Source organism: Anopheles moucheti, chromosome 3, assembly GCF_943734755.1.
Source record: "Anopheles moucheti chromosome 3, idAnoMoucSN_F20_07, whole genome shotgun sequence".
Taxonomy (NCBI): Eukaryota; Metazoa; Arthropoda; class Insecta; order Diptera; family Culicidae; genus Anopheles; species Anopheles moucheti.
The window spans coordinates 46,028,785-46,040,302 of record NC_069141.1 but is presented as its reverse complement, the minus strand read 5'-3'; positions in this window follow the sequence as shown (position 1 = coordinate 46,040,302).

The following is an 11,518-nucleotide window of genomic DNA, read 5'->3' as shown; positions in this document are numbered from 1 at the left end:
AAAAGTGATAATACTCTTTTACTCACTCTTGCAGAGTGATTATAATCCAAAGAATGATAAAACAGTTATACTCACTCCTGTGTGAGTTTCTAGTCGGCACAGAGAGTGAGAGTGAGTATAGGCACAAAAGAGTGGTAAAAAATGCAGTGTAATACTTTTAATGAATCTCAAAAGAGTGAGTAAAGGTTTCAAATCTTTAAACCCACTCTTTGACTCTGATTCAAATCCTTGAAGAGAGTGATTATTCTCATCTCTAGTCGGAATGGTCTGAATGTAAAACCCGCCGAAAAAGGAGGACAAGAGGGACCCCAAAATAATGCAGCTATTCCTTCCGAGTTCACCCGGGATAAGGTGCATCCTAATGGTGGGAGAAGGAAATGTCTCCCTACCACATAGCATACTAAATTGTTGAACTATTAGCGTCTAAGTATAGTCTATAAGATATACGGCCTGGCCGTTCTTCCGTTAAATAAATAAAAAAAAACTATAGAGCGAAACAGGTACGTGCTCCTACCTGCATGATTACAAACCGACTCTTTTGGGGAGCGTCACCGGGACCATGACGATGACCCTGCTGCTTCGGCAGCCTTCGTCGGCGGCGTACGTCACCGCCGACACGATCACATCTACAGGCTATCGCATGAAGCGACAGCCAGGAGTGTCGAAGTCGTGCGACGCAGCCTGCGTACGCAACATCTCCCCCTTTTAATATTAGACACCATCCGGACTTCTTCAGAAATCTTCTACTCCCAGAAGACAGACGAAGTGCAGGTATCTTCGCGCAGGTACACAGCTTCATGATGATGTCTACGGCAGATATGAGACGATGATGTCGATGGTGATGATATAGACGACGATGATGTCGATAACGATGATGTCGCTGACGATGATGTCGATGACGATGATGTCACTGACGATGATGTCGATGATGATGATGCTTCTCCAGGCAAACTCTACTGTTTTACCATATTTAATCACTCCGATTCTTAGTCGGATACTTTTCTCTTGCCTGACGCTTTCCGTTGCGACAAAACTCCTGCTTGTGGCCTGTCCTTCCGCATTCCCAGCATTCTCGCGACTCGTAACGGCAATCACGCACCCAATGCATTGCTCCACATAACCAACAAGGGTTGGATGGTTCATCTTTCCTTGGATGCGGGCGTAGCGGAGAAGTAGTACTACGATATTGCTGGTTCTGCAAACGCTGACTGCGCCGAGACGGTGATCGCTGGTTTCGACCCTTTTTAAGCAAACACACAACTTTTTCTTCCGGGCTTGCTAGCAAATCAGTATCGCGTTTTTGACTTTTCGTCGAGTTGAGCAGCGTCGGTTGCGAATAGATCCTCATAACGCGCATACCATGCATCGAACGTCGATCCCGATTCAGCGTCGTACCTAAACTCCGTTATGCTGTTTGCTAGGACTTCTGTAAGCTTTTGATAACCATAGGTTGGCGGCTGCGGTTGCGGTGAAAAGTGCATAGGAGGTAGCTCAGAAGGTTGTTGCGGTTGCTGCAAAATATGCGACATTAGTTGATGCATTAAATTTAACACTTGGAACGTTACAGTTCCTTCCGAGGGTGACGCCGAAAATCCCGGGGCCGATGATGGCGCCTGCCCGGCGTTTTGCGATGGCGGCTGATTTGCGCTTCGTCCCGGCAGCTGCTGCATTAGTGCTGTTGTAGCCTCAAAGAGGTCAGATAATCGACGTTGCTCTTCCATCGATGCGTCTTCTGCAGGACTGTTCATCCTGCGTCTTTTCCTGGCAGGCGGAATTGTTCCTTTTTGATTGTAACACTGATAACACTAACGCGATCACGACACTTTTAACGGACGATGGTTATAACGGGCACAAACACGATAGCAGCAGAGTTCTTTTTTTTCATAGGTATCCCATCCTCGTCGCCACTGTTACATCCGCGTGCGGGGAACGGTTTTGGACGCTTTCACATTCACACACAAAGGACGTAAACTGTTCACATTTTAATACTTATACTAGAATTTATTATAAATTACTATAGAGCGAAACAGGTACGTGCTCGTACCTGCATGGTTACAAACCGACTCTTTTGGGGAGCGTCACCGGGACCATGACGATGACCCTGCTGCTTCGGCAGCCTTCGTCGGCGGCGTACGTCACCGCCGACACGATCACATCTACAGGCTATCGCATGAAGCGAAAGCCAGGAGTGTCAAAGTCGTGCGACGCAGCCTGCGTACGCAACAATTTTGTACGCAGTTTGGTGCACCATGCGAGCTAAAACGATTGGTCATTGTTAATAAAGCCGTTTTGATGTCAGCAATACTTTCTTCGAATTTCGCCTGGTGCGAAATTAAATCACTGCGTTCGTGTTCTGTGGCGCACTTTTCGATGATTTGCCCCTGCAGCTGCTCGTATCGATTCCAGAGAGTCATCAGCCTTTTGTAGGTTCACGTTCACTCTCACTCCGTCGTATTCGGATGCTACTAACAGGTGTGTTATTTCCTTTAAATTCTGCACCCGCTCGTCTAATAACACTCTCTTTAGTAGCAGCGTCTTCATTGTCATCGCTATCCGTTTCGAAGGACCAAAAATGTAGGATAAAACACGAGTTTTCTAAAATTTTGTAATAACAGCCAAAACCGCGTGCTTCTTGATTCGTATAACGATGACTACTCTCGTTTATTTCTAACAAATACAACTAAGTTCGCTGGTCGACTGTTTAAGTTCGCTGGTCGACGAGTTCGATAGCGTTCCATACCAGCTGCTATATAAACGCAATAATTCAACTATTCACTCTCCCGCACCACAGCGCAATAATTCACTCAACGGACACTGTTTTTCTGAACAACGGAACTGTTCCACACATTTTTGCTATAAAATCAAACCCCGAGGTATCGAAAATTTTGTGTCTTTTGGGAAGTAAAAACTTATTTATTAACACTTAACAAAATCCGTACATAAAAACACTTATTAAAACGAATACAACGATCAGCGATTGTGCCGCGCGCTAGATCCACGTCCTTGCAGCCTGTCGATCACGAACCGAATCTTCTCCCGCCACATCACAGGACGTAATTGTACCAGCAGGGAGAGAGCTAAACCACAGCTAGCGACAGAGACGACTAAATCCGCTACGCGTCGGATGCTGTCAGTTGCCAGACAACATCGAGCGTGCGGATAAGCTGTGTCGCGGCTGCAACGTCAGGCTGCAACTGAAAAGATCTGGCAATATTTATCGTTTTGCCGTAAAGCGATAAGTCGAATTTGGGGTCAACCAAGTTGTTGCGTCTATGTATCTCGGTATCGTAGAAAAACGAGAAAATGAGCAACTCCGTTTTCTTACCCGCTGGTCTATGAAAAGTGTTTGCCAAACATAAAGTGTCAATCGTATGGAGAAACTGTCAACATTTTGTTTGGCAAACTGCGGAAAACAAAATCATTTGTTTGCGGAAAAAATGTTTGGCATACAAATTGACACTCCTTTGACAAACTTTTGTTTGGCAAACACTTTTCATAGACAAGCGGGTTAGGGGAAAACTCGATACCTAGGTTTCTTGCCCACACTTCTAAGTTATCTAGTGTGGATTGCAAAGGACTTTGAAGGTCGGCGATGTTGTTGCTGGCGACTGATACAACACCGTCATCCGCCAATTGCCGTAAGCTGCACCCAGGAGCTAGGCATAAATCAATATCTGATACATAGAAATTGTACAACAAGGGGCTCAAACAGGACCCTTGTGGAAGTCCATAATAACTGACCCTCCGAATTTTCAGATGGCCATTGTCGAAATTCATCGCCTTTTCTGAAAGGAGATTAAAAACGATGTAGTTTATTTTTGGGCTTAAACCCACAGTTTCTAACTTTTGACATAGCAGATGTACAGACACTGAGTCCCCTTGATGTCAAGAAATAGAGAGGCCATCAATTCTTTTCGATAATGAACCAACTCAATTTCTGATACAAGCAGCGCCAAGCAATCGTTGGTACCCTTGCCTTTGCGAAATCCAAACTGGGTATCTGACAAGAGACGATTAGATTCTAGCCAGTTGTTTAATCTAAAAAGAATCATTTTTTCAAATAATTTTCGTAGACACGATAACATCGAAATCGGTCGATACGAGTCTTGCTCTGATGCTGGTTTGCCAGGAAGCTTGCCAGAAAGCTCGACCATAGTGAAAGGTGAATCCATGGAGGAATCATTACCAGATGCACTTTGGATGAAAGGAAGTGCTTGAGCGAAGTCTGGACAGACTTTTTGTGCAAAGTGTTCAAGCCATTCTCCGGACACTCGTACGTTCTCATTAGATGCTCTGCTGTTCCGCATCGTTCTCGCCATGCTCTGAAGTGAACTAAGCGAAGTTGAAGGACTGAGGTTTTGCACATACCATGTCCTTTTCTTTGTCTTAAGCAAGTTTTTGCGCTTGCGCTCCAGGCCTCTATACTTGTCATATAGATCTGTGGAGCCAGTGATTCTATAATGGACAAAGGCCTTCCTCAAGTCACATTCAGCGGGTACTTGATCGGCTGAACGACTCCTGTTGATAATGGAGATCTCTATTGGCAGATGATCACTGCCAAGTGGGTCTTGGATAACCTTCCATTTTGAATCCAACCCTAACGATGACGTGCAAAGAGATAGGTCTACTGCGCTATTTCGTACCATAGGTGACCCCACCCTAGTGGCTTCAGTTCAAGATTGCCAAACTAAAAGTGTCGCAGAAATCCCTAATGATTGGTGTACGATTATCATCATGTGTGCAGTCCCAATCTTGTCCGTGAGCATTAAAATCGCCCAGGATAAAAAACGGTTTTGGTAAAACCGCTATCAGGGTTTCAAGATCTTTTTTGATCTTCTCAGGGTCCAAGTTGGCTCCCGGGGGGATATAGATTGACGCAATGGCAACGTCAAGATCGCCTAGCTTTGCCTGGATTGCGACATATTCCATTACCTCGGGTGTGGGGAGCGGTATTCTGTTGAAGCTGTGACTACTTCGAATACCAATTAATACTCCCCCACCACGCCTATCGCGAGCTGGTTCAAATCGATCTTGTCGTATGATATTATATCCCGGGAAGGTTAAATGTGTTACGGGTGAGAGCCAATTTTCACTTAGGGCAAATGCATTGCAATTGTGTTGCCCTAAAAGTACTTTAAATTGGTCAATTTTTCCAATAAAACTTCTGCAGTTCCACTGAAGTATGATAGCCATTGGAAGACATTTCTCGTCCAGGCGTATCACCATACTAAGTCCTGGCCATTGATTTAGCCACTCTCTAACCATTCCTCTGAGGAAAGGAATCGCCAAGGGAATCAGACCCGCTAGGTGTTGCGGGAGATGGAGGGATTGGAGCAGAGATTCAAGAATCTCTGTCAGGGTTGGTAAGGTTCATCTAGGTTCGTTTGGGAACGCAAGGTTTTTAGGACTGGTGACCTTTCGTGAGGGGGGGGGGGGGGGGGGGAGCTGATCATCACGAGTGGGGAGGGGCGATGCTTCACCGTGACGACGCGGTGCCTTTTTGGGGAGAAAGGTTTTCTTTTTTGGTGCCTTTCTGATCGGCACCCTGGGGGTGTTCCATCTTTTGACTCCTGTGATAGGAGCCAGATTGGGCAACGGTTCTTTTTCCGCTAATAGGGATAGCGTGTCGAACGAGTTCACGCTTGGGGTCGCCTTCAAAACATCAGCGTACGAACCCCTTGCACTATGTATGACTGATCTTTTGTGCTCCGCCTGTCTTCTCCGATAGACAGGACAGGACGCAACCTCATGCAATTCCTGTTTACAGTGAATGCATTTTTTGGCCGATTTAATGCAGTCTGCGGTAGAGTGTGCTCCTTTGCATTTACTGCACTTCATTGCGTTTGAGCAGTAAGAAGCTGAATGCCCAATCTGATTGCATTTGGTGCAGTTTGCCACCTTTGTCACAAAAGGTCGACGTATTGGCTCGCGAAGTCCCTCAAAATAGAGGGAATTCGGTAGAGATGTGCCTTCGAAGGTGATACGGAGCGAGGAAGTCTCACGATACACCTTCTTTCCGTCGACCAAACTTGAACCGTAAAGCTTTTTCACCTCGAGGATCTTGACCCGAGGAATCGATTGGTGCAAAAATGTCCCCTTTCCGTACTTTAGGATGTCCTCTAGAGGGCATTCGAAGTCATCTACAACACCGATGACTTCCACCAATCCACCGGGTATAAAAACCCGATAATCCTCCGTATAGGCCGGATCAGCCGCAATGGCATTAGCTTGCATCCGGTCCTTAGCGGAAATCCTAATCTTATTAGGACGCAGCCGAAGTACGTCCAGAACTCCTGGATATTTCTTGAAGATCGATGCCGTGATCGATCTAGCATCCAGGGTTTTATTTCTGGGCATGAAGAAAACATCATGCACCCCTTTGAAAGAAGCTGGATACGCCCTGCTTCTTGACTTCGCATCTGCTGGGCTTATCGGCTTGCGCGAAGAGGAAGCCTGTTCTGCCAATAGGGATTTCTTCGACGCAAGAATCCCTGGATCAGAACTTTTGCGCTTCACTGTAGTGAAGCACTCATCCGATCCTTCCATCGGCTCCACCTCCATGGCGGAGCTCGACCGAGTGGTTTGTCCAATCAGACAGAAAGGAAGAGCACGATAAAAAGGAACAACTTACCGGGTCAGGACAGGTGTAGGGAAGTGAGAGAGCGCTCAGAGCACAGAGCGTACGCACTTTACTGAGCGGGCGCTCAGCTTACCTACACTTACAACACTAGACGATACAACTAAGCTACTACAGTTACGCACAGATCGCTTCGCTATCGTTCGAAACACTTTCGCAACACGCGCTGCGTGTAGCTGGGGTCGATGCCTTTTGGGAATATCAATTCTCGTCGCTTTCGTCAGCACGGAGCGGTTATCGATACGTCCTTCACGCTTCGTGGTTAGAGACGGAATGACGAGCATACCACTTATCGAAGGTCAAACCTTGGTATGAAAACTCCGTGATCGATTCCAAAAGCGTTTTTAACAGGAATTCCCCTCCTTTCTCCGTGGTGAACTATTGCACCGACAGTTGGTTTGCTTCCTGTTGTGATCGTATCCTTTCCGCAAATTGTGTCATCATACGCATATACATTTCGTTTGGTTCGGTCATTTTCAAGCTGCACTCGTTGTTTCGATAATCCTCGTCGCCAATTTGTTACGTTTTATAACCTTTATTCTTTAGCCATTAAACACGTCTCACTTGGATGCCAATAAGAATAGAAGAGAACGTGCAGGGCGCTGACGTTCAAACTGTTACCTTTGGCAGTGCTGCCAGAACACTTTATAATGCCTGGGCTAGGCAAATAGGACACACACTTTCCTGTTCACATAAAACACTTTCATGCAGCCCCCATCACTATACTTGTAAAACGAGCGATCCTTCACTCAATGAAGAGAATAGGCTACCATGGTGTGCGTCAAAAGTTACTCACCTTTACACTCCTATTGTCGTACTTACGAAATGCACCACTGTCACACTCTTACACCCCTCATTGCTGATTTGTGTGTCATCTTCGTTACCACCATCGGTTTGATAAAATCTCCCATTCCTTTTTTCCGTGATCACTCACCTTTACCCGAATGCCTACTTACTCCCACAAATACCGTTCGTCGCATACTGAAACTTTTTCACTTTGCTACCGGAGTATTGTAGTGACTTGAGGAGGAAATACACTTTTCGGATCACACTAAAACGCAACACAATCGGAATACATCTATTCCAGCTGACAGTTCTAACTCAACTGAATCATTTATTTTGTCTTCATGTCTTTTCTCCTATTCCGCTGATGTATATATTCGTTTCTCTCTCCCTCTCCTCTTCTCCCTATACCTCATAACCCCTACAATCTACCTCTCCTCTACTCTTGAGTACTGAATAATTCGTTACTAATGTTATATAAAAAATACTATAAAAAAATAAGAGAAGAAAAAAAATCAAAAAATCCTTGATTGTGGAACAAAACAATACAGGAATCTAATATAACTCCATATCGTCTAACCAGACTGGTTTACGAGACTGGCGTTGTGGCCTTTCCATCCCTATCCTATTACTTGAACATGGAACAGGCGATAAATCTATTACCTCTTCGTTATCTTGGGTATTTTCATCTGTTCTTAAGTCATGCCATTGTGCATTGCTAGGTATTAATTTCACATCTCGCACATTTCTCGAGAATTGAGTCCCATTTTCACCACGAATCACTACTTTTGCACCCTCTCTCGCTAATACTGTGAATGATTCTTTAGAGAATGAACGATCTGTCTTCGTCTTCTGTGGTATATAGACTACAACCTTGTCGCCTACCTTAATGGAACTTTCTTTAGCGCCTCGACGTTCATCCGCATATTTCTTACTAACCAGCTTAATGAGAATCGTCTTCTCGCACAACTGCTCTATCAAGGTCTCTTCTAGCATCCCATAAACTAGGAAAAGTGCCCCTGTAACGCCATCCGTCAACAAGCTCAAAAGGAGTAATGCCTAACCTTGCGTGATGTTTGCGGGTGTTATGCAAATGTACATATTCCTCGAGAACTACACGCCAGTTTCGTTTGTCGATTTTAGCTGCTGTTATGGCTTTGATGATTCCTTGATTTTGCCGTTCAACAGCACCGTTAGATTGAGCACTTAAAGGAATGGATTTACGCACCTTTACTCCCTTATTCTCCCAAAATTCTACAAACTCCTTACTTTTGAAGGGGGGGCCATTATCACTTTGAATAGCAAGTGGTAAACCCCATGTCTTGAAAATCTAACACAGTGCTGCATTAGTTGAACTTGCATCGATAAGTTTCACTTCAATAACGTATAAAAAACGAGAATAGGTATCTACGCAAACCAATAAATGTTCTGAACCCTGATAACCTTGTACTCAAAGAAAATCAATTTGCAGTATCTCCCATGGGCCTTCCGGAAGGTTACGGCTTATTAGAGGAACCGGTGGATTTTTTTGGGAAATGGCTAGACAGGTCATACAGTTAGTAACGTAATTCTGGGTCTCTTTGGACATATTAGACCACCAGAAATGGTCCCGTAAAATTCTTTTGGTGGCCACGCTGCCAACATGACCTTCGTGTGCTGTTGATAGAGCCCTTTCTCTTAACGATTTGGGTAGATCAACTAGATCGTCTTTGAACACTAGGGCATCAAGAGTCCTCAGCTGCTTTGCCAAACATTCATAACGACCCAGATGTCGAGGCCATTTTCTTGATTCTACACCAAGCCGTACGTTTCTGCTAACTCTTCGTCCTTTTCTGATGCTAGCTGGATATCTGCCCATGACATACTCATATTTAACGTGTCGAGCGCGTATAACATATGCCTTTCGTTATCGTCTTCGAACGGCTCATCTACTTGAGATTCATTTATCAGACGAGACAAAACATCTGCAATGTTCTCCGGGAACAATCTCCGGGAACACACTTAATTTGGAAATTAAACGGTAAAAGACGAAGGGCCCATGTTTCCGCGCGAGTAATTGATCATTTCCCGGACCTGTATTGGCTGCCAAAGATAAATTTGTTGGCTTCCGAATCAGTCCAAATACAGAAGCTGATATTTGTAAGGTAGAAACTAAATCTTTCGACTGCCCATACTATGGCCAACTTCTACTTTAGTTAACGACTTTGAGATACAAGCTATTATTCGAGGTTTTTCAACTTCATCGAACTTAACCAGCACCGCTCCTAAACCAAATGGTGAGGCATCCACAAATAACTCGGTCCTGTCTTTGTGGTCAAAGTATCCTAGTTTAACGATTGAGTTTAAGGCTATTCTTTTTATCTCCTCGAACTCAAAATCTTCATCCTCCGTCCAGTAAAACATATCCGAATTCGCTACTGCTCTTAACTTTTCCGTCTTTTCAGCTCTACTGGGAGTAAATCTTTCGATAAAATTTATAAGACCCAAAAAGCTTTTCACCTCTTGAATAGTTTCTGGTGTACGGAATCCTGTTATAGCTTTCTTTTTATCTTCATTGACTCTCCAGTCGTCGTGAGAGAGGTGGAAGCCTGAAAATTTAACGGATTGTTTACCAAAAACACATTTAGCCGGATTTAACAAGACATTATGCTGTCTTAAACGAGACAAAACTTCATCAAGATTACGGTCATGTTCTTCTTTAGTTTTCCCAAATATGAGAATATCATCAAGGTAATTCACCGTGCCAGAGCAATTTGTTAACACAACTGTCTGCAGAATTTCCTGGAATATGTCCGGGGCATTGCACAGATCAAAAGGTAAGCGTATGAATCGAAATGTGTCGACACCTAACTAACTTTTTCTCGGGAAGGGATACGACTCGTCTAGAACGATATTATAGAAAGCTGTTAACGCAAAACGTTAACTGAACTATGCGGAATTAGGAAAAGAAGAAAGTAGGAGCACTGATATATTTTTCAAGCAACTCCTGTAGTGACAGCAAGCGAACGTGCAAAAAAAGAATAAAAAAGAGAAGAGTGACTACATCCAAGCGGACCACAGGATCGTGTTTTTTTATAAAGAAGTCAACCGCAGATATTTTACCAAGTTAAGATTATCCGTTCTCATCACTTTTGGTCCTTCGAACCGGATCTGCGGACTAATCCATCGATCTTGTGTTGTTTATCAACGAAGCGTCAATTTACCTAACCAACAATGGGTCCGAAGAAAGCACCACCAAGTAAGGTGGATATGATGCGCGTTATGTCGCAGATACATAACCTCGAAAGTTTTATTGAAACGTACACCAGTGAGCAATCTACGCAATGTGAACACCGATTGAAGTTACTCGAGAGTTGTTGGCAGACGTTCGACAGGATGCAAACGACTCTTGAAGATGCCGAAGAAGATGAAGCAGAAATTGTTCGCATGCTCAAAGAGAGAAATGATATGTACGATCGATATTGCTTCATAAAAGGTCACCTCACATCATCCAAACAAGATTTGAACAGCACTGTGATTGAAGCAAAAGTAAACGCCAACATCCCTGTCGCTGCTTCACCTCACCTAAAGTTACCGAAAATAAGTCTACCAACGTTTGACGGGAAGATCACCTCATGGCTCAGCTTTAAGGATCGTTTCACTGCAATGGTAGCTTCATCCAACGACATTCCGGATGTCATGAAGCTAGAATATCTTCTAGCATCGTTGAAGGGTGACGTTGCGAAACGATTTGAATATGTCGACATTGCTGCCGAAAATTACTCCACCACCTGGAAGGCGTTGTTAGAGAGATATGACAACATTCGAGCCCTAAAGCGTGAGTACTTTAAAGCTATTTACTCCGTAGCACCAATGAAGGACAATTCCTTAGAGGAATTACGTCGCGTGTCTGATGATTTCATTAGACTCACCGAAGGAGCTAGCAAACTGAAGGAGCCCATCGAGCATTGGGACACACCGCTTGCGAATCTGCTGCTCTATAAGTTGGATGCTAAAACCGTCATGGCATGGGAACTATTATCTGCAAGTGATAACACCGATAGCTTTTCCAAGCTCATTGAGTTTTTGCAAATTAGAATCAAAATTCTAGCTGCACCG